Here is a 23752-nt window from a genome sequence, read left to right on the forward strand (position 1 = left end):
GAAAGGCAGAAAGTAAGCAATAGCAGACATTTCAGGAGATGATTCATGACTCTCAGCAAAAAGATATCCCAGGAAGAAGGAAAGATTCTATGAAAAGGGATAATCAAGGAGAGTACAAATTAGATTAGATTGACTACAATGTGGAAACAGGCCCTTCGGCCCAACTAGTCTACACCGACCCTCCGAAGAGTAACCCACCCAGACCCATTCCCCCTAACTAATGCACCTAACTCTACGGGCAATTTAGTCTGACCAATTCACCTAACCTGCACATGTTTGGACTGTGGGAAAAAACTGGAGCACCCAGAGAAAACCCACGCAGACACGGGGAAAATGTGCAAACTCCAGACAGGCAGTCGCCTGAGGCTGGAATCGAACCCGGGCCCCTGTGAGGCAGCTGTGCTAACCACTGAGCCACCGTGCTGCCCCAGAAAGGAAAATCATGCAGGAGGCAAAAAGTCAGTGATAGCCCTGAAGATTAGGATAAATTCAGAATCTAGTAAAGGAGAACTAAAAAGATAATAAAAAGTCAGAAAATAAATCACAAGAACAAACTAGCAAGGAAAATAAAACCTGACATTAAGAGGTTCCTTAAATATACAAAAAGGAAAAGAGAGGTTGAAGTGCCCTTTAGAAAATGAATCTGAGGAGATAGTTCTGGTGAACAAGGAAATGGCAGAGGAGTTAAACAAATACTTTGCATCAGTGGAAAATACTTTGAACATCTCATTAACACTAAAGAATACCAGGAAGGACTTAAGTACCATCACTATCACTAAAGAAGTAGTTTTAAACAAATCAATGGAGCTAAAGGTAGATAAATCCCTTTGTTTCCAGGCTTGTATCCTAGCATCCAAAAATAAGTAGCTGCACAGAGATAGTGGATGCATTGGTTGTAATTTTACAAATATCCTTGGATTGTAGAGAAGTACTGGAGAATTAGAAAACTGTTAATGTGACACCCCTATTCAAAAAGGAAGGTAGGCAAAAAGAAGGTAACTACAGGATTAGCCAAACATCATTTTATTAGAAAAATATTGGAATCAATTATTAATCAAGTAATAGTAGCACATTTAGCAAATCATAACCTATTCAAGCAGAATCAGTATAGCTTCATAAAAGGGAAACTTTGTTTGATGAATATATTCCTGTTTTTCAAAAAAGTCTCAACCAGAGTGAATAGAGGGGAACCACTAAACAAAACCAGTGTTGTGTTTGGTCTTCCAAAAGACGTTCGCCAAGATGTCTCACAAAAGGCTAAGTCATAAGAAAGGAGCCCACAGTATTAAAGGCAATAAAAATAAAAGCAAATTACTGTGGATGCTGAATTCTGAAACCAAAAGAGAAAATACTGGAAAATTTCAACAGGTCTGGCAGCATCTGTAAGGAGAGAAAAAAGCTGACGTTTCGAGTCTAACTGACCCTTTGTCAAAGCTTGACAAAGGATCAGTTAGACTCGAAACGTCAGCTCTTTTCTCTCCTTACAGATGCTGCCAGACCTGTTGAAATTTTCCAGCATTTTCTGTTTTGATTAAAGGCAATATCTCGGCATGGATAGAGAATTGGCTAATTAGCAGGAAACAGCAAGTAGGGATAAGGGATTCTTTTTCAGAATAAGCAGGGTTCCACAGGAATCAGAGCTGGGAATGCAACTGTTTACAATATAAATGAGTGACTTGAAGGAAGGAAACAAATGTAGTGAACCTAGAAAAATAGGTGGAATGGCAACTTGCGAGAGGCATACAAACAGTATACAAAGATATATTGATAGATTAAAATAATGGACAGAAAGTTGGCAAATGGAGTATAATTTGCGATAATGTGAAGTCGTTCATTTTGCAAGGGAGCACAAATGTACAGGCCATTTTTTTAAATGGAGAAAAATTGCAAAAAGCTGTACACAAGGGACTTGGGGGTACTTGCTGTTCAAGAAATACAGAAAGCTAGCACACAGGGGCAGTAAGTCATTAGGAAGGCTGATGGACTGTTGGTTCTTATTTCAAGGGGTTGAAACAGAACTGACACCCATGAAAGTTGGGACTGTTCTGCTTGGAAAAGGGAAGGTCTGATAGAAGTGTTCAAAACTATCAGTAAATAGGGAGAAAATGTTCCCATTCACGAAAAGATCGAGAATGAGAGTACACAGATTTTAAAAAAAGCAGCAACAATGATATGGAGAAATGTTTTTTCACACAACGACTCAGTGGCTGAGACCTAGGAAGCATTGCCCAAGAGTGTGGTGGAGGCAGGTTCATTCAGAGCATTCAAAAGGAAATTCAACGGTTATCTGAAAATCTGGCAATGAAGAATGAGCAGAGGAGGCAAGTGGAGTGAAATACTCATTTGTCAAGGTGATGCATACACAGTTGATATGATTACCCCCTCTCTAGAGACAGTGAGGAAGGAGACCGAAAGGGCAAATAATTGGAAGAGTTTGCTTTCGAGAGATGCTTATCCTCTTCTCACTATCTCAGCCCTTCAATGCAGGGTGGAAAGGTGACCAGCATCATTCTTTACCAACTGATGCTTTTAAGTGGTCTTCAGGGCCTCAACTTGCCACTACCCTGACTTTCTGCCTTCCAGTTCCTTACCTGGAAACCAGGACGATCTGCCTACTGGATCTAGGGATCAGTGTCTCTACTTGCTTTGATCTCAGATTCAGACGTTGCCAGTCTCTGTTGGACCAGCAGATTCCTGCAGGGTGGAATTTCAATATTCACCAATAGACTCAACAGTGAGCTCTGAAGTGGAACAAGTATGGAGATAGATGGAGACACCCTACGGATCTGGCAACATCTGTGGAAAGAGAGACACACACAGAGTTAAAGTTGAATCCAAAAACTCTTCATCAGAATTAAAGTTTAGAACAGAACAATTCTGTAGAAGAGTCACATTGGACCTGAAACGTTAACTCTGTCTCACCACAAAAGCTGCCAGACCTGCTGGGCTTCTCCATCTCCATCTCCATAGTGGGCGGCACGGTGGCACAGTGCCCATAGTGTTAGGTTAAAGGGGTAAATGTAGGGGTATGGGTGGGTTGCGCTTCGGCAGGTCGGTGTGGACTTGTTGGGCCGAAGGGCCTGTTTCCACACTGTAAGTAATCTAATCTAATCTAATCATTACCTGTGCCTGTTTCAGATTGCCCAAATTTGATGTATTTTACTTTTATTCACGATCTGAAATGGAACTGGGTGCAACCAGCTCTCTCTGGCGAGGTGAAGAGCTGAGACACAGCTGAATCATGAGCCTCAATACTGAAGTCCTGCCCTGTCAAACATTGTTCTCCAATCAAAGACCAGCAGATTCATTGCTGAAGGGGTTTAAGGTGGAAATGGCAGAAAGTGCTTTTCTTTCAACTCCTGTGAAGTGGGTGGTCACAGGGAAAGGGGCATCATGGCACTCAGAGACAAGGAAGGGGGCCCATCTCTGCCTACATTTGGACACTGATTGGGGCAAATAGCGGGTCTCCACCACCAACACCACCACCACCACCCCACCATTGCCTCCCCAAACCTCACTCAGCCCTCGTTTTCAGATGCTCTTTTCTTCAGGCCAATAGTGAGTCAAGGTCCTTAGCTGGCTGCTAATTGACCATGTAAGGATCTTAATTGGTGGCTCATCAAGAAAGGTGCCCATAGACCTTTTCACCCAGCACTTAATCACTGAAGTGACAAGAAGTGGCGAGTATCTCTCTGGGGTAAACTTGCCCAAATATTTATCTTTCCTGTTAGCTTCCTTGCCACCTCCCAGAAAGGGGTGCTCCTGCTCTCTGATTCATAAAAATATTATAATTAAGTTAGTGCATTCAATATACCTGACAAACTTTATGAAGAAATTGAAAGGAACTTCCTACTCTATTAGAAAACCTTGTCAAATTTATTTTTCGATTAAGAAAAGTTTCTCTGTTCAGCCAGCAATTAGGAAAGCAAAGGATATGCTCGCCTTTATTAGAAAGGGATTAGCATTTCAGAGAGAGAAGAAGTCCAACTGGAATTGTATGAGGCTTGTGAGACCACACCTGGAGAATTATGTACAGGCCTGTTAGCAATGGTAGCATATACTAGTCTTAGAGGGAATGCAATAAAGGTTCACTATAAGCCTGATTCTTGAGATGAGGGGATTGTCCTATGAGGACAGACTGCATAAAATGAATTCATATTCCCTGGAATTCAAACAAATGAAACATACATGTTTGTTAATGGACTGAATATGATAGATGCTGTAAGGATGTTTCCTTTGCCTAGAAAGTCTAAGACTAGAGATCTCAGCTCCACAATAAGAGGATGTCCATAAGGAACTGAGATGAGGAACAATTTCTTCACTCAAGGGATTGTGAATGTTTGATGTTGCCTGTCACAAACAGCTGCGGATCATTATTTGTTGAGTGTGTTCCAGACTGTATTCAAGAATCTATTGCTCTCTAAGGAAATTATTGAACATAGAGTTGACCTGGAAGCATTAATAATAGGAAGGTTAAGAAAGAAGCCATGTGACTGGCAGAGAGCTTTGAGTAGAAGATCTGGATGATGAACACAAACAGCCGTGAATGCAAAGAAAAAGCAGAAAGTGACAGAAAGAAGAGCAGAGAATCCAGGTGAGGAGAAGAAACAAATCATTGTCAGGAACATGTCAGATTTGGCAAAAAAAAAAGACACAGGAGCACTCCAAGGTTCCATGGAAATCTGGCTAAAAATATCTAAAACCTGGAAAACTACACAAATAATTGGGAGACACTAAAGAACTAGGTATTTTTTTCCATAAGTGGGCAACCTGTGAATTGGGGCGCCAATGGTTAATCAGGAGAAAAGAAACTCTGAAAGCCAGTACCATCAGATTGTGGTAACCCGAGGAAGATAGGCTGCTGGAAATCTGCCTTTCTGACGACAATCATACTCAGGAAACTCCAAGTTGAAAGCTGTTGTTGGATAGGACTCATGGCCTACCCTATGTGAATAAAGAACAGCACATTGTTGTCGAACTGTGTACAAAGCAGTGCCACATATAAGCAGGGCATGATGCCAGCCCACCGCCTATGACAATTTTGTTGCATTAACTATTCAAAATGAAATTTATGCTCTTATTTAAAGTAATATTTCATGTTTAATTTATATTGGTTCATATTTATGTTAAGGTAAATATTACAAAAACTGAAAAACTAATGGGTAATTTCCTTATCTGGTGGTCAAAGAGATCTGTCACACTGATAAGGGGTCTGTGCTGGTCAAAAACAACCATCCAACCAGGCTCATCCTATTTCCCAGCATTTGGTCCAAAATCTTGTAAGCCTTGGGCTCGTAAATGCACATCCAAATACTTCTCAAATATTAGGAGAGTTTCTGCCTCTACCATCCTTTCAGCCAGTGAGTTCAGGATTCCCATCACCATCTGGCTGATATATTTCCTCTAAACCTTCTGCCCTTCCATTGGATCTATGCTCCCGTTTATTGATCAAGGGGAAATATTTCTTCCTGTCTACCCTATCTGTGCCTCTCATAATTTTATACATCTCGATCATGTTCCCTCTCAATCTCCCCTGCTCTGAGAAAAACAGCCACAATCTGTTCAATCCCTCTGCATAACTGAAACTCTGCAGCCCAGGTAACATCCTGACAAATCTCCTCTGCAGCCTCTGTAATGTTATCACATCTCTCCTATAATGTGAATTCCAAAACTGCACACTAGCTGTGGCCTAACCAGCATTTTATACAGTTCCAGCATAAGCCCCAACACTGAATGCTGTGGGATTCCACTGGACACAGACTTCCAGTCAGAAAAATACACTTCATCCATCACCTGCTGTTTCCTATCACTCAGCTAACTGCGAATCCAATTTGCCAAATTCCTTCAGATCTCATGGACTCTTATTTTTGCTGTAAGTCTCTCACGCAGGACCTTATCGAAAGTCTTTGATGTAGTCCATTTGGACTTCAGTAAAGCATTGCCCTCATCTACACACCTGGTCACCTCTTCGGAAAATTCAATCCAGTTGGTTAGACATGGCCTCCCCTTAACAAAACCATTTTGACTGTTCTTGATTAATCCCTGATTTTTCCAAATGCAGATTAATTCAGTCCCTCAGAACTGCTTCCAACTGTTTCCCCACCATCAACGTTTGACTGACCGGCCTGTGGCTGTCATTTGGAAGATTTGGTTACTTTGGTCAATTGTTTCTCTCATGATGATCAAAGCATGTGACTGAACTGCAAAGTCTTATTTCACACCCAGTAACTTAAACTTATGGCTAAAAACAAGGATCAAAAACTAACACTGACAAAAATCATCCAGTTTACTATTATCATGGGTTCAAAACATTGACAAAGCACTACTAGACATGAAGAGTTTATATCTTATGGAAAGCTCCTTCATGCTACTGCCCCTGTGATTCAGATGATACTCTGTTTTATACAAGGCTCCCCATGGGAGACTGATTAGCAAGGTTAGATCTCACAGAATATAGGGACAACTAGCCATTTGGATATAGAACTGGCTCCAAGGTAGGGTACAGAGGGTGGTAGTGGAGGATTTTTTTTCAGACTGGAGGCCTGTGACCAGTGGAGTGCCACAAGGATTGGTGGTGGGTCTTCTACCTTTTGTCATTTACATAAATGATTTGGATGGGAGCATAAGAGGTACAGTTAGTAAGTTTGCAGATGACACCAAAATTGGAGGTGCAGTGGACAGCAAAGAGGGTTACCTCAGATTACAACAAGATCTTGACCAGATGGGCCAATGGGCTGAGAAGTGGCAGATGGAGGTTAATTTAGATAAATGTGAGGTGCTACATTTTGGGAAAGCAAATCTTAGCAGGACTTATACATTTAATGGTAAGGTCCTAGGGAGTGTTGCTGAACAAAGAGATCTTGGAGTGCAAGTTCATAGCTCCTTGAAAGTGTAGTCGCAGGAAGATAGGATAGTGAAGAAGGCGTTTGGTATGCTTTGCTTTATTGGTCAGAGTACTGAGTACAGGAGATGGGAGGTCACGTTGAAGCTGTACAGGACATTGGTTAGGCCACTGTTGGAATATTGCGTGCAATTCTGGGCTCCTTCCTATCGGAAAGATGTTGTGAAACTTGAAAGGGTTCAGAAAAGATTGACAAGGATGTTGCCAGGGTTGGAGGAATTGAGCTACAGGGAAAGGATCAACAGGCTGGGGCTGTTTTCCCTGGAATGTCGGAGGCTGAGAAGTGACCTTATAGAGGTTTACAAAATTATGAGGGGCATAGATAGGGTAAATAGGCAAAGTCTTTTCCGTTGGGTCAGGGAGTCCAGAGCTAGTGGTCATAGGTTTCGGGTGAGAGGGGAAAGATATAAAAAAGACCTAAGGGGCAACTTTTTCACGTAGAGGGTGGTATGTGTATGGAATGAGCTGCCAGAGGAAGTGGTGGAGGCTGGTACAATTGAAACATTTAAGAGGCATTTGGATGGGTATATGAATAGGAATGGTTTGGAGGGATATGGGCCGGGTGCTGGCAGGTGGGACTAGATTGGGTTGGGATATCTGGTCGGCATGGACACGTTGAATCGAAGAATCTGTTTCCATGCTGTACATCTCTATGACTCTATGACTGCACTCCCATGGCAATTACAACTATACAATATATTATTTTGTTGCTAAAAGGCAGATGTGCTTAGTATAAAAGTGTGTCCAGAGTGCAGTTGCCTTAATAAAAGACTGTTGTGAGGTAAATTAAAGCTTAAAACATTGTTTTGTGGTTGACAGGTGTATACATTAGATGAGAAGTAACCAGCAAAACAAAATACATTTCTGTAATCAATTCACAGTTTGAGTACCAGTAAATTCTATAGAATTACAGAATGATACTCAGGGAAGGAGGCCCTTTGGCCCATCATATCTGAGCCAGCCCTTTGGCAGAGCTCGTAAACTTGTTCCAATTCCCAGCTCCTTCTCAGTAACTTTTATTGTCTACAAGCATTAATCCTTTTTTCCTTTGAAAGTTATTATTTAAGCAGCATTTACCATCCTTTCAGAAAATGCATTTTAAATCAGAGCAACAGGTACATAAGTAAAATATTTCAGATTTGATAGTCTTTGACATTGTTTCTTTCCTGACACATACATAAGCATTGGTAAAGATTAAAAAAAAATGAAATGTCAATCTTTCTTCTTTAGTTACAGAATGACTCATTGCAGACTTTCTTATGAGATAAACAAACTGTAATTAGTGAACTAAACTTTATCAAGTCCAAATATTTTGGTACAATTTTACTTGCTAAATGTTTATTCTTTAAGGCCAAGATGATGGTATTTACAATCCAGATTAATAGTCTATTGGAGCCAGTGACTCAATGCTTTCCAATGTCTTCACAAAGATTTTCTAAGACACGATCATTATATGAACATGGTCTGTTCAACCACAAGTAACTGTTTGTTTAATTTACTAGAATGCATTTCAGAGAGAGGTAGTGCTGCTGTCATGAAGGCTCAGAGTGTTTATCTCAGAGAGCAGCTGAACTAAAGAGAACAGGACAATCTGGGATCCAGTGCTCAATTTGTAGAGAGTGAACTGAGCTCAGCCAAAAAGACAATAGGGGATTTGCAATTGGTATAACTGCCCTGTGGTTACAGAAAGCAGGGGTGAGTCCAGCACTTCTGCTCCGATCACAGTCACCCCAGCTGGATGTCAAAGAAAGACAGATTCAGGCTGAGCTTTGATGTCCCCTGTGATCAGTAGCTTGTCAGATAATTCCACAGTCAGCATGCTGATAGCTTGCAAGTACCAAGAAGGATTCCTGGAATCATTCCACATTAAGGAATCAATGCCTTCTGGGAGGGTGATGGAAAATTGGAAACTGGCAAAAGAAAAAAATAAAAATTGTGTCATGATGGAAAACAGCTGAAACACAGTTCTTTGGAGCCATTACAATGTAAAAGTGAAACAATCTGTTATAAGAACTTGACCATAACGAAGGGAGAAAATGTATTACTGACAATTTGCATTTATTTACAAAAGCAAAATGTTGCAAATGCTAGAAAGCTGAAACATACGTGAACAAAATTGCTGGAGATGGTCAGTGAGCCAGGCAGTATGAAGTCATCATTTCAGGGCAATTGCCTTTTTGATAATAAAGGTCATCAATCTAACATATCAGACTGCCTACTGTCAGCATGGGCAGGAGACCGAACAACAGGTCAGAACACCAGGGATGACACTAACTCAACCTTTGCAAGATTCCATAGCACATTTTTTGGAGGTCAGGCAACTAATTAGCTGCCATCAAGATTGCTGTCCCTTTAATGGAGGGCTATGCTCCCATCAGTCTGAGCAGTGCCAAGTCAATCAGTCGCTAATGCTGGGAATGCATGAGGAATAGGACAACACTGAAACGTACTGCATACTGGGCTCTCTAATTAGAAGAATGGAGGGAAATGGGAGTGGCGTTGCTGAGATGCCTGTTATACCCACTGGGAATCGCTTTGTGGCCCTTATGTGTTCAAATGAGCTCCACCAGACCTCACAGGGAGCCTGCCAGGGTTAATCACAGAGCAGAGGGTCCACCAGATGCTGATAAGATGTCACGGAAGAAACTCCTAACAATTAGAATTAGCTTTATTGTCACATGTACTTACATGAGTATAGTGAAAAGATTACAAGTCACCACTTAAGGTGCTACCTTTGGTAAAAATGTACCTAGATTGATTGATTATTGTCATGCGTATTGAGATACAGTGAAAAATGTTTACGTGCTATAGAGGCAAATCATACCATATAGAGTGCATCAGGGTAGCAGAACAGAGTGAAGAATACTATGTTACAGCTGCAGAGAAGTGCAGAGAGAGTGATCAACATTAACATTTGAAGGATCCCTTCAAAAGGCTGATAACAACATGGAAGAAGCTGTTCTTGAATCTATTGGAGATCAGGCAACTAACTAGCTGCCATCGCTTTTACTGTCCCTTTAATGTGTATTCAATTTTTTACATCTCTGCCCCTTGGAAGAGGATGGAAGATAGTATAACCAGGGTGGGAGGGGTCTTTGATAATGTTAGTTCTTTTTCTGAGGCAGCAGGAAGTGTAGAGGGAGTCAATGGATAGAAGGCTGGATTGAATGATGGACTGGGACATGTTCATGGTGCTTAAATACCTAAGTAGTTCAATTCACCTCTGGTTAGGTGAGTCATTCTCCACCTTCCCCAAAATTGGTAAAATTGCATGGTGACTGGAAAGTGATAGCACTCACCTTCCCTCATCATTTCACAGGACTCCGGGGCCCCCACCCTCTCAAGCCACCCTTTCAACCCATCCCCACCACTCACCTCCAAATGCAATCAATCTCTTAACTCTGCTTCTCTTTCCTGGATGCTGCCTGATGAGCCACATATTTCAAGCATTTTCTGTAATTATATTATTTACTCCATTTGGCTGCTCAATACAAAGGACTTCAAGCTACATAGCCAAAAGTACAAATTTGATCTTAAGTTATGGTAGGACCAATTTTAACTGCATCACAATCCTACAAATCCAACCCAATTAATTCAGGCAAAAGAGATTGAAAAAAAATGAATTAATCACCTAAGGTGGATAAGCTTTCTGACATTCCAAAACTGTTGCAAAACTTCTCAAGGAAAACTGTTCTCAGTAAGAACTTCAAATTCTTGGAATACATCCAGTACACAATTAGTTGCACTACAAATGGATACATAAAAGAAGGATATTTTGAAGACTGAAAGGTAACAATTTTACCAATAGTCCAGATTCCTTTGTGCTACCAATTTCCAAATGATTGGTGCACTGTTGCAATGAATTCTCATTCAATGGAACTTCCATTTGTTCAGACACATTTACACAAACAAACACATCTAAATAAATTGTCAGTATGGACATGTAATGTACATTTAATTCATGTTTTCAGACTGCTATTAAACAGAACTACAGATATGGTTTTACTGAACAAAACTGTGAAATGTATTTTAAGTTACTTTTTTATTGCCTGACCAAATTATGCAGGTATGGCTTTAATACTCTAGCCCTGTGAAGAATGGGCTGAATCTCGATAAATTGGTTTCAGATGGAGACTAATCATTAAACAATGCTTCCTGAGTTCCACATGTTTCATTCAGAGTCCTGGCCATTTGAGAGCCATCTGTTTATTATCCCCATGTGAGATGCAATTTTAAAAACATTAGATCATCAAAGTTTGTTTTTCAAGCTCCCTAATTTCAGAAAATTTCTAAATGGACTCTGTAATTCAGCGCTTGCACCTACAAAAAGCAATTAATAAGCATTTAGCTAGATCGCTGATTGCAGGCAAAGTTTGATGTGGAAAATCTCTAAGAGAGAGAATAGAATTGAAGGATTTCTGGGGAAAAAATAAGCACTACCGCACTTAGGTGGTAGTGTGGGGGTTAAATTTAAAAAAAAAGAAAGAAAAAAAAAATAGAATTGAAGGATTGTGACGTCTTGTTTAAATGAATCAATCGTACACTCTTCTTGCAAAATAGCTGACTGATAAGAGAGTAATCAAAACCTTCAAGTCCAAACCACAATCAGCGATGCCTTAGGCATATAAAGTTAAAAATCACACAACACCAGATTATAGTCCAACAGGTTTAATTGGAAGCACTAGCTTTCGGAGCGCTGCTCCTTCATCAGGTGGTTGTCCAAAAGCTAGTGCTTCCAATTAAACCTGTTGCACTATAACCTGGTGTTGTGTGATTTTTAACTTTGCACACCCCAGTCCAACACCGGCATCTCCAAATCATGCCTTAGGCCTAAATCTCTTGGTTAAAAGATGACAAAGGCAACAATTGTGTGGGACAGTTCGATTGCATAATTTTGTAACATACATGAATTACTTCCTCACCATTCTGCATTTTACATTATCCGACTTCAATAGAACCTTGATGGTTTAGCATGGGGCCATATGCCAGTGTATGATATATTAAGTCATTGGTAATATTGATGAAAATAAGTATCTCATTTCATATTTCTAAAAGTACTGCATATGCTAGGAAACTAATATACGAACAGAATCCACTGGCTCTATTCATGGCTTCCTGCAGCATATGTAGAAAAAGGAACAGAGCTAACGTTTCAGGCAACTGAGCCTTTGTCAGAAACATCCTTAGATTAGATCAGATTAGATTACCTACAGTGTGGAAACAGGCCCTTCAGCCCAAGTCCACACCAACCCTCTGAGTTGCCAACTTGAAGCATCAACTCTGTTTCTCACTCCATATAGGCTACCAGACCTGCTAAGTATTTTTAATCATTTCCAGTACTCAACTAACAGGTACAGTATTAAAGGGTGTATTTTGATCAAAAAATGTTTATTCCTGGTTATTTTTATAAGGAAGATAAAAATGATCAAATTTTAAAAATGCTAAGCAATAAATTAGTCATTAAATCCTGTGATCTGTCTCAAATTCACTCATCTTGATCAAGTGAAAGTCTCTTTTAAGAGCTAGCTGCTGGATCCTCAAAGAAGTTAGTTTGGGCAATCTCAAAGCACAACACAAATAACCACATTATTGATTTGCCGATCAAACTCTAGGGCTATTAGGATGATAATGGTTTATTAATGACTGCATCCTTTAGATCATGAACACTACAGATCCTTGGGACAGTATAAAGAACACATCATTCTATATTTGGTCTGGTTGCACTGTATGTACCTCAAAGAGAAAGAATTAAAGTAAACATTATCTCCACTAAGTAGAAAAGAATTCAGATTCCTGGTACAGTGCTGCCATCCTTCACTAAAAGCTTCAATCTTAAAAAGGTACAATTCAATCTTGAACACTATAAGCATTAATCTGGCATCCAAAATGACAAACTCTGAGGCCACAATTATTTACTTAATTAGTTTATTATCAGCTGAAGGCTACTTTATAGAAATATGCAACTTCTTTATACTGTGCGGCTCTTATAACCTTTTAGGATGGGGACAATGATATCATCTCTAGCAGCTCCCAGGGGCTAGAACACCGACGCCGTTCTGATGAAGCCAAGATATTTTTTAACCAACCTGTTCAGAGAGATTATTAAACATCTCAAGAGCAGGTAGGATCTGAACCTAGGGCACTACCACCGTGCCACAAGTGCCCCTCCAATGAAGTCAATAGTTTAACTCCTTATTGGCACCCGAGTTGATGAGTTACTATTCGTTTTGCAATGAGCTCTTCCAGCACCGGGCATAAGCAGCGAAGCCACAAGCACCTTTCAACTGGGACACATTACCCACTCACCAACACACTCCGGGCAGCTAAAACAACTCCTTCACTCCGGGAGTGCAGAGCCCAATGACAAGATCATCCGGAGCACTCCAGCCTGTAATCCAGGTTTAATCAATCTCATTGTAAACCTGCCGGCGGTAGGACCTAGAAGAATTCTCTGTCAATGTTTCAGGACGTTGAGTGGTCAGGAAGGGGTCCCACTGGTCAGCTACTGAGGCCTTAAAATAACCTGAATTCAGAGGAATTATTTTTCCTCAGATGTATTTATAAAGCGCCTCCATTTCCACTGCTCCAGTTGTCTCAAGAAACGGGAAATAAACAAAAGCAGGGCTATTAAAAGCATTCACTTCTACATGTGAATATGCCCTTTAACATCACAGCTTCTTAATAGTCAATTACTTGCAATGATCAAGGTGTCAGGGAACATTTGAGAAGGGAATACTAAAACCAGAGATCACGGATCCGTCTTCATGCCACCCAAGGAGAGTCCTATTTTGACTGCAGTTTGTATAAAGAAATGCACTGACACCCGCGCCTATTACCTTTTACAATTGTGCAATTTTATTTTTTGAAAAAGTTGCAAGCAGATGGCCCACACGGTGCAAAATAGATCCTACCTTGTATTTTTTTTTTGCGCGCAAAAGCCTCCCTTTTGCTTCAGTGTATCTTCTAGAGTGGCGTGTTGGTTCCCCAGCGTAACAGAGCTGCTGTCAGTTCAGTCTCATCCACTGATTCTTAAAGTGGCAACGCTCCGCTCGCTGGTGCGGGAGCTTCAAACCTGCGACAGCTTTCGTTCTGCCCTGGTAACACTCGCCTAGTCCACCCCCCCAACAACGACTGGAGTAATATTTCATTTAAGTAAAAAGTAATGTTTCATTTGCCCAGTCCCCAGCAGGGCTCAAGAAAAACCAGTTAGTTACAGCTTTTTGATTTATATAAATCACTGCCCTGGGTTCAGTTAGGAGTGAAGTCAATCTCGTTGACAAAAATATATTTCAGTTCGATGGGTTTTGTCCAACTACACTCGTCATCCGTCCCTGCCACTTCCTGATTCAGCAGAGTGAAGTCTTATTTATTTCTTTGCTGGTTGTCATAATCTTGGCCTTCTTCTGATTCATTTCAGCGCTGGTACAAAACTTCACTCACACCATACAGAATTAATTTCCCAAACCTTGGGTTATGTTAGCAAAGTTAAACAAATGAAACATTGCACAACTTACCAGGTTTTGTGAAGAACACGAGAATGTTTGATGTTGCATTGATGCTATTTGGTCGCCGATGGTGAATTGAGTTTCCATCTTATTCCTTGCATTCTATAGGGACACTGTTCACATGACGTTTTGGATTCTCTGCCTCAAATTTTCCTTGGCTTTCAGTGAATGTCCCCTTAGTAAGGATGAATCACTTACTTTAGTAGTAACAAGAAGCCAAAGAAAAACGCCAAAACACAATAGGAGAAAGGATTCTCAAAGCACAAGGAAAGCAGATCAAGACTGTGCACCAATCAAATTACAAATGAATAAATATTTAAGCCAGAACATCCCTAGTTCATTGACCCATCATTTTGCAAAGATATTTCCTTGCCAGTGCATTCAGGTGAAACATAATCTATCAAAAGGTCTGTCTGAGCACTGCGTAGCTGGAGATGGCATCCTGCTAGTTACCAATCTATTCTGTTGCTCTTGAAATGGCAGGCTGCCAAGTGAATAGCCAACAATGAAAGTGCTGAAGTATACCTGCTTCCAAATCACTACTATAATGATTGTAGATTCTGGAAATTGGATCTTGACTCCAAAATCAATTCTCACATTTCTCTAGTTTACTAAAGTGAAGATGGCTACAGAGAATTGTTTTAACACACTTTGTTTTGCCATTCTATTTCATACACATTATGTATCAAGACTTTAATGCCTCCTGCAGGAAAACGGTATATATTTGCATCACGCCATTGAGGAAACCTACCACTTCAAGTCTAGCAAATGTCTTGCAGCATACTCAGCTAGTGTCACCCATTAGTTCCTTCAAATGTATCTCCACTGACAATAAGACTTATTCCTTTCCATTGCCAATTACTATTAGGAGCAATGATCATATAGCAACCAGTCCTGCTCAAATACTCAAATCAATCATGAATGATGGAACACTTTCTTTTGTTGCTTTCTGTCAGTTCTCAAAATAAAAGAAGTTAGTGGAGTTCCAATTAATTATACTGGGTCAACAGTACCAAACTACCTGTCGTTTGACAAAAGAATGAAGTAGTCGAGAGCGTGGCGCAGGAAAAGCACAGCCAGTCAGGCAGCATCCGAGGAGCAGGAGAATCGACGTTTCGGGCATAAGCCCTTCTTCAGGAATGAAGTAGTAGGAGTTGCTGCAGTTAAAGTCCATCATTATGGACACTAAAGGTAAGACTTAGTCATACAATTTAAAACAGTTCTATTGTGAGATATCAAAATAACTCCTCCAATGTCTGTATTATTCTCCTCTGTTTACCTGCAATCCCTAGAATGCATTTTTGCCACACCTTTCAATGTGGCCCCAAGTAACATTTGCACCACACAAATGCAATGTCCATCTCCAATAAGAGACAATCTAACCATTACCCCTTGACTTTCAATAGTGTTATCATCACTGAATACCCCACTATCAACATCTTGGTGGTTATCAATCATGAGAAACTCGGCTGGACTCACAACCTAAACACAGTGACTAAAAGAGCAGGCTAGAGACTTGTGATACTGTGGCAAGTAACTAATTTCTTGACTCCGCAAAGCATGTCAATCATCTATGAGGCACAAGTTAGGAGTGTGATGGAATGCTCTCCACTTGCCTGGTTAGGCGCAGCTGAAACAACACTCAAGAAGCTTGACAGCATCCAGGACAAAGCAGCCCACTTGATTGGCACCATTCCACCACTGATGCTCTAAAGCAGCTGTGTCCTATCTACAGGATGCACTGCAGAAGTTCATCAAAGATCCTCAGGGTGCACCTTCCAAACCCACAAACACTTCCATCTAGAAGGGCAAGGGCATCAGATACATATGAGTACCACCATCTGCAAGTTCCCCTCCAAGCCACTCACTGTGATGGCTTGGAAATATATTGGTGTTCCTTCACTATTGCTCGGTCAAAATCCTGTAATTCCCTCTCTAAGGGCATTGTGAGTCTACCTACAGCACAGGGACTGCAGCAGTTCAAGAAGGCAGCTCACCCCCACCTTCTCAATGGCAACTTGGTATGGTTGTTAGACAAGCCAATGATTCCAATGTCACACGAATGATTAAAAAAAAAGAGAAGAATAATAAAGATGGAGATCACCTCAGTATCCTAGCCTGATCCCATCCTCCCTCCTCACCTGCTGGTCAAATCCTCTTGTTACCTTCAGCTTTGTCCAGCCTTATGGATTCTTGTGCAGCCTCCTGTCTTCTGTAAACCTGACTTCAGTCCGACCTATACTGCTTGTATATAAATGTAAATCTAGTCCTGTCACATATCTGTCTCATGCTTGCTAGTTTACATTTGCTTCAGGAGTTCAATTTTTAAAAAAAAATCATTATTGCTCAACTCAGCAAATACTCATCCCTTCGTTCTCTGTAGGTGCAGTCAGCATTTTAACCTGCTGAGGTCTCTGTACTGCCACAGTTCTTGCCTCCAGTATATTCCTGATTTTAATCACTCCATCATTGGTCTGTGTCTTCTGTTGCTGCCTAGGCCCCAAGCTCTGGTATTCCCTCATTTCTCCTCTCTACTCCTCTGAGATGCTTCTTCAAACCTTACTGTTTGACTATGCTTTTAGTCATTTGTCAAAATATCTCTTTATTAGCTCAGTGTCACCTTTTATTTGATAGCATTCCTATGAAGTACCTTGAGAGATTTCACAGTGTCAAAGGCTCTGCATAAACGGAAGCTGATCTTGGGTAAATGACAAGTTTCCATTTGCAGCATAACATGAAAATGAAGGAACAAGAAGAAAATCATTCAGTTTATTTCTCTTTCAGTAGAAGACCCAAATAGACAAAATATTCTGAGAAATTCTCAACGAAATCCTGTTAACAGTTAATTTGATGCATTTCTGTCTCCTGAAGTGAAGGTATACCCCAATAAAGTACAGAAGAAGTTAGGTGATTGCGAAAGAAATATGTTATATGGCGAATGAGATTCTTGAGATTGAAATGCCTCAACACCAGACTTCAATTCATTAGCATAAATTTTAATCTACATAAAATTAGAAAACAGGAACAAAATTGGAACTAAACTCAAAACCTCTGTGACCCCAATTAAGCAAATATTGGAAATGTGCACATTTTCGTGCAAGTTTGTGTTCAGGTTAGTCTGTTGCATCTCCTTCAAAAAACAAGCAGGTCAAGCATCCAAAGAAAACCTCTCTACTCATATACACCTCTATTTGCACGATACGTTTGCCAACGTGTTAGTGGCTGTGGCTGTAACTACAGAGGTATTTTTTCTTTTAATAAATGAGTTCACACTTTAATGAAGTACGAAACAGATTTCAATTTCTGACTGCCTAAAAGTGAGTCATGTTGGAACATGCATATTTACTGTTCTTTTTACATTGGGAATGAATGATTCTCTAAAGGTGTATAATCCTTGTGTGTGAGCTGTATAAGGGACATATGCAACCATGCTCTCTCATAGTGAAGGAAAACTCACACATTATTCACATCTTGGCTCCTCAGAATCAGTTGTATACACATTTCCATCTTTGATATCTGACGAGATTTAATTCTGTACCCATATCTAATCCCCCCATAGAAATGGAATGTTCCTCTATTTGATAGCAACTGCAAATCTAATGATACTTGTGAATGATTAACATAGGCATAATGATTCTCTCAACCCTGTATGTGTATGTCATTGTAATTTATAACAATTAAAAAATTAAGTGAGCATAACATAACTGCATCATCACTTGTAATTATTGATTGTTCTATAGGCTGCTTTCATAACATTACTGGAATTTATCATTTCTCAAAATATTGATAGCATTGACCGGCAGATTCAATGACTGAACTACATAGAGTTCCCTGGTACACTGGATTGAGAATCTGACATCCAAATATTACTTTCTCTGTGATTAAAATCGCGACTCTACTTTCCATCTTACATTATAGAAAGGAGTTTACCTATAACGGAGACAGCAGCATAATCAAGGTGCCAATCAATATAGCATAGTGAAGCTTCTCTTCAAGCTAATCCAAAGTGACTGCTAATAATCATAGTGCATTATTTCAAAAGAGCATCATCCTTATGAAAAAAATGGAAAATGAAGATTTGCCAAGCAAAAGCTATGACATTCAACATGTCATCACAATGTATTACTTGTGCCTATTATTTGGAGGAGGGCTTCAGATTCAGACTGGCGTACTCCCCATGTCATAAAATCCCTACAGAGCAGAAGCAGGCCATTCGGCCCATCATATCCACACCAACCCTCTGAAGAGCACCTCTCCAGACCCACCCCTCCCCCCTACCCTCTAAACTGAATATTCCATGCTTAACCCACCTAGTCTGCACAATGCTGGACACTATGGGCAAATTAGCAAGGCTAATCCGCCTAAACTGCACACCTTTGGACTGTGGGAGGTAACAGTAGCAGCCAGAGGAAACTCACGCAGACACAGAGAGAATGCACAAATAATCACCTGAGTCTGGAACTGAACCTGAATCCTTGGTGCCATGAGGCAGCAGTGCTAACCACTGAGCCACTGTATCACCCAAATATAAAAAGTAATGTCGAAAAATTTTAATGTAATCTAAATGTCTGGGTAGCAGCCTTTTAAGATGAAAGAATTATAATTTACGTTGAAGGGGCACATTATGGAATTACATACCTGAGGAAGTTTTTGGCAAAATAACACATTTCTGTACCTCTTGTCTGTATTACAGAGGAGGAGGTGCTGGATGACTTGAAATGCATAAAAGTGGATAAATTCCCAGGACCTGATCAGGTGTACCCTCGAACTCTGTGGGAAGCTAGGGAGGTGATTGCTGGACCCCTTGCTGAGATACTTGTACCATCGATAATCTCAGGTGAGGTGCCAGAAGACTGGAGGTTGGCTAATGTGGTGCCACTATTTAAGAAAGGTGGTAAGGAAAAGCCAGGGAACTATAGATCGGTGAGTCTGACATCATGTGGTAGGCAAATTGTTGGAGGGAATCCTGAGGAACAGGATTTACATGTATTTGGAAGGCAAGGGCTGATAAGGGACAGTCAGCATGATTTTCTGCGTGGGAAATCATGTCTGACAAACTTGATTGAGTTTTTTGAAGAAGTACCAAAGAGGATTGATGAGGGTAGCGCAGTAGACAAGATCTATATGGACTTCAGTAAGGCATTTGACAAGGTTCCTCATGGTAGACTGGTTAGCAAGGTTTGGTCTCATAGAATACAGGGAGAACTAGCCATTTGGATACAGAACTGGCTCGAAGGTAGAAGGCAGAGGGTGATAGTGGAAGGTTGTTTTTCACACTGGAGACCTGTGACCAGTGGAGTGCCACAAAGATCAGTGCTGGGTCCACTGCTTTTCATCATTTATACAAATGATTTGGATGTGAACATAGAAGGAATGGTTAGTAGGTTTGCAGATGACACCAAAATTGGAGGTGTAGTGAACAGTGAAGAAGATTACCTCAGAGTACAATGGGGTCTTAATCAGATGGGCCAATGGGCTGAGGAATGGCAGATGAAGTTTAATTTCAATAAATGTGAGGTGCTGCATTTTAGGAAAGCAAATCTTAGCAGAACTTATACACTTAATGGTAAGGTCCTAGGGAGTGTTTCTGAACAAAGAGACCTTGGAGTACAGGTTCATAGTTCCTTGAAAGTAGAGTTGCAGGTAGATAGGATTATGAAGCTGGCATTTGGTATGCTTTCCTTTATTGGTTAGAGCATTGAGTATATGAGTTGAGAGGTCATGTTGTAGCTGTACAGAACATTGGTTAGGCCACTTTTGAATATTGCATGCAATTCTGGTCTCCTTCCTATTGGAAAAATATTGTGAAACTTGTAGGAGGTTCAGAAAAGATTTACAAGAATGTTGCCAGGATTCGAGGATTTGAGACCTAGGAAGAGGCTGAATAAGCTGGGGCTGTTTCCCCTGGAGTGTCAGAGGCTGAGGGGTTACTTTATAGACACTTTATAAAATCATGAGGGGTATGGATAGGCTAAGTAGACAAAGTCTTTTCCCTGGGGTGAGGGAGTCCATAATTAGAGGGCATAGGTTTAGAGTGAGAGGGGAAAGGTATAAAAGGGACCTAAGGGCCACCTTTTTCACACAGAAGGTGGTGTGTGTATGGAATGAGCTGCCAGAGGAAGTGGTGGAGGCTGGTACAATTACAGCATTTAAAAGACATCTGGATGTGTATATGAATAGGAAGGATTTGAAGGAATATAGACCATGTGCTGGCAAATGGGACTAGATTAAGTTAGGATATCTGATTGGCATGGACATGCTGGACCAAAGGGTCTGTTTTCATGCTGTACATCTCTCTGGCTCTCTGACTGTTGATTCCCAGCATCAGCAGCCCATTAAAAATTAAATTATTAATAAAGAAGTAGCTATCTTAAATGCTATGCTTTCCTATTTCTGTTAATTTACTTACTATTTCTATCATGTATTTAATATGCGTTCTGATGACATAAGGGAAAACTGGCTTATGAAAACTGGCTTAGAAATCCACTGAGCTTGAGAATATCATGAACTAAATTAATATCAGCAGATACTTTCCTCAACCCTGTATGTTCACTCATTTCCTTTATACAATCTCATCAGTCTCACTGCCTAATTATATTTAATAAATGATTCAAATTTCACACTTTGTCACAAATGTACGTAGTACTTCATCACATTTCTCACTTATGTCCCATTAAAGGTGCACAGACTTTGGAAAAGTACACGATGAGTTACTTGCCACAGAATTCACAGCCTCTAACCTGCAGTTAGCCACAATTATCGTTGGTTGACTTTCTGGAGAATGGTAACCCACAGGATATTAATGGCAGTTTTCCAATTATCAAATAATGGATAAAAGCTATCATACAGATATTACTAGATGGCTTATGCCCAAAACATTGATTCTCCTGCTCCTCAGATGCTGCCTGACCTGCTGTGCTTTTCCAGCACCACACTCTTCGACTCTGATCTCCAGCATCTGCAGTCCTCACTTTCTCCAATTACTCAAAAGGATCCCAGTGAAATGGGAACAAAGGTAGCAGCGATTCGAAAGAAGGCTCTGACCGTATACAGAGTGATCAGTTAAGTGGAGTGATCCATCAAGCACAACAGGGACATGCCCATCTCCCCAACCTCACTCACTCCTTATTCCTCCTGGACTGGCTCTTTGATTAGCAGTGCACCTGTGCCCAACTGACTTAGCAAATAAAAGTTGCCACATTGTCGTTCAGCATGGTGCTTTTTTGGGTTAAAATGCCTTCCCACAAGAGTGGTGTGGGCCAGAAAAAGGAGGCAACCTCCATGGCCTGGACCTATAGAAGAGAAAGTTTCAAAAAGGATATGAAAGGCAACTTTTTTTATACAGAGAGTGGTTCATGTGTGGAATGAACAGCCAGAGGAAGTGGTGAATGCAGGTACAGTTACAACACTTTCAAGACATTTGGATAAGTACATGACTAGGAAAGGCTTGGGGCAATATGGGCCAAATGCAGACAAGTGGGACTAGTTTAATTTGGGAACATGATCAGCGTTGATTTGTTGGACCGAAGGGTCTGTTTCTATGTTGCATGACTCTATGACCTTATATAAAGAAAGAGAATTTGCAAGATTTCAAGGATTGGCGAGTGCCAACCGCTGGTCTGTGACCATCAGGGATTGGAGAGTTTCCCAAAACTCTGTATTCGTCTTATCTCCATTCCCCTCAGGATATCATTGATGCATGATACAGGAGATGATCTGGAGGATGTAGACACATCAAGAATTTAGACATATCAATGGATGCAATTGTGCTGGCAGGGATCATGAGGATCTAAGATTCTTTAGATCACTGTCTCTTTTTTATTCCCTTTTGGCTGTGATGTCACTGTAGTGACACCAATTGTTACATTCCTGATGCATTTTTTTTCATTCTTGGTGGTTGTGCACAAGCAATTAAATCCACAGCAAATTTCCACAAGGACAATAGAATTCAATCGGCTATTGAGTATGTTCTCATCTCTCAAATCCAGCTTTTTTAAAACTCCATGCTTGAACTGCTGCCACTGCACTGAAACATCCCTAATCAAGACCACAAGAGACATCTTACATCACTGTTTCTCTGTTCCTGTCTTATCCTTCTTAACCTGTCTGCATCATTTGACAAGTCTGGATTAGCATCTTCCTCTAACAACTCTCCTCCATGGTCCAGCTAAATGAGACTGCACTTATCTGGTTTCAATCATACCCATTTAGTTGCAGCCAGAGAATCTTGTACAGTGGCTAATCTTCCCATCCTCATAACAGTATCTCTGGTGTTCACAAAGTATTTACCCTGAGACTCCCACTACTACTTGTTGCTCTTTTGTGACATAATCCAAACAAAGCAAAACCACTCATATTCTATTGACAACATGCTCTCTCAATATTTGATTTTGTTTGAATTCGTTTGTGGAATTGCTGAACCAGGAATCAAGATAGGTGAGTGAGAACAGGGGTCACGCACAAAGTGAATTTGGTACAAGTAAGGATACACACAGCAAAGATTTCAATGAATGCACAGACTTTGCAAGGTGGGAAGCTATAAGGAGACAATTGGAATATTCAAGTGTAGAGGTAACAAAAGCAAAGATAAACTTTTCATCACAAGTTGGGCTGAAGTAAGGGGTGAGAGGTGGAATTAGACCTCTAATGCTTATTCCATTTCTGAGTGCACAATGGATGTAAAATTCATTCATTACATTTTAACAGCTTTGTTCAGTTATTCAATGGCCACAATACAGTTTGATTAGGGATATAGTACTGATTATTCAGGATAGTTAATGTTTCACAGAATTGCTTTCCTTAATTTGCCAATTTTCAGTTGAAGGGATCAAGTCCACTTAGAGTCATAGAGTCATACAGCATGGAAACAAACCCTTCGGTGCAACCAGTCCATGTCAACCATAATCCCAAACCAAACTAGTCCCACCTGCCTGCACTTGGCACAGATCCCTCCAAACATTTCTTATTCACGTACTTACCTAAATATCTTTTAAACATTGTAACCGTACCCATATCCACCACTATCTCTGGAAGTTCATTCTTCATACAAACCACTTTTTGTGTTAAAAAAAGCCCCCCCTCCCACCCATGTATTTTTAAAATCTTTCCTCTCTCGCCTTAAAAATAATCCCCCAGTCTTGAAATTTTCTACCTAGGGAAAAGACACTATACCCCCCTCATGATTTTGTAAATTTCTGTAAGGTCACCTCTCAACTTCCTCCGCTCCAGTGAAGGAAGTCCTAGCCTATCTGGCACCTCCTCATAACTCAAACCCTCTACTCCCGGCAACATTCTGGTAAACACAAATGGAAATTGCTGGAAAAACTCAGCAGGTCTGAGTTCTGTG

The 23752-nt window shown here is 40.6% G+C and overlaps 1 protein-coding gene across 3 annotated transcripts in view; it reads right to left on the reverse strand.

The window, feature by feature from the left end:
• The window catches only part of mpp2b (membrane palmitoylated protein 2b), a 536989-nt gene extending 522411 nt beyond the window's left edge, over positions 1–14578 (reverse strand). For 2 of the 3 annotated variants that reach the window (XM_043675076.1, XM_043675075.1), the window contains exon 1: positions 13813–14218. The gene's annotated coding sequence lies outside the window, so the exon portion shown is untranslated. Of the gene's footprint in view, positions 1–13812; positions 14219–14415 lie in introns of those variants that run through there. The other variant, XM_043675077.1, reaches the window with a different exon arrangement.
• Positions 14579–23752: the final 9174 nt, after the last annotated feature.

Source organism: Chiloscyllium plagiosum, chromosome 33, assembly GCF_004010195.1.
Source record: "Chiloscyllium plagiosum isolate BGI_BamShark_2017 chromosome 33, ASM401019v2, whole genome shotgun sequence".
NCBI classification, from domain to species: domain Eukaryota; kingdom Metazoa; phylum Chordata; class Chondrichthyes; order Orectolobiformes; family Hemiscylliidae; genus Chiloscyllium; species Chiloscyllium plagiosum.